Below are 1,036 nucleotides of genomic sequence, written 5' to 3' on the forward strand. Positions count from 1 at the left end.
AAGAGCAGGGGGAATGAGAGGGGGAAGGCAAGAGCAGGGGGAATGAGAGGTGACAAACGTAGCAGAAGATATTCATTTCTAAACCAAAACGTTGCAACGTCAATGAAGCCTAAAAAAGAAAAATAACAACGGTTACATTTTAAAGTCAATTTTCCTTTAATTTAACACTAAAATCACTGAGTTTGCGTTGTGTCGCGTTCTTTCGCGATGTTTACTGCTTCGGTTGATATCGCCATGGCGATAAGGAAACGATATATTGTGCAGTCCTATCACAGGACCCTGTGTATCTCTGTGACTGCCCGATGTGAGTCGAGTGCAGATTTTAGTCCCTTTGTGACAAGTAGCATACAACATGCTAACGAGAGACTTCTGTAACCTCTGAAGTAGCCTCCGAGATGCTAACGAGAGACTTCTGTTATGTCTGAAGTAGCCTCCGAGATGCTAACGAGATGCTAACGAGAGACTTCTGTAACGTCTGAAGTAGTCTCTGAGATGCTAACGAGATGCTAACGAGAGACTTCTGCAATGTCAACACAGTAAAAATGGACCTACTTAACCAAGTGGGTTCACTGCTAGCTTAGCTACAAGTTAGCATCAAACACAACAAAGGCTGTCAAGTGGATGGCGTTTTAAGCTAACGTTGGCATCAAACAATCATAGCTAGCTACAAGGTTTCTGAAATGATTTCCATCTTCTCAAATCTGAGCATGCACGACTCACATCGGGGGGGGGGCGGGGGGACAACAACCTCTGTCTGTCGCCACAGAGGACGGGCTACAGCATCTCGTGCCTTCACACTAACGGTGGAAGTGATGCAGCCAGGTTTGGGTTTGCATGTTGTTCTGATGTAACGTCTCCTCTGTATTCCTTATGTATACTCCTGTATATACTTTTTATAATCTGCCTGCACAACGATTAATCCGGCCAAGTATTATAATCTGTAACCGGTCCCTGTCGGGGGGGCTGTTTTGTGCTGATTTACGTGCTCTCCCGGCTGCAGGGACTTTATCTCTGTGAATATTGTGACGAGTGATTT

Source organism: Etheostoma cragini, chromosome 15, assembly GCF_013103735.1.
Source record: "Etheostoma cragini isolate CJK2018 chromosome 15, CSU_Ecrag_1.0, whole genome shotgun sequence".
In the NCBI taxonomy this organism is placed as follows: domain Eukaryota; kingdom Metazoa; phylum Chordata; class Actinopteri; order Perciformes; family Percidae; genus Etheostoma; species Etheostoma cragini.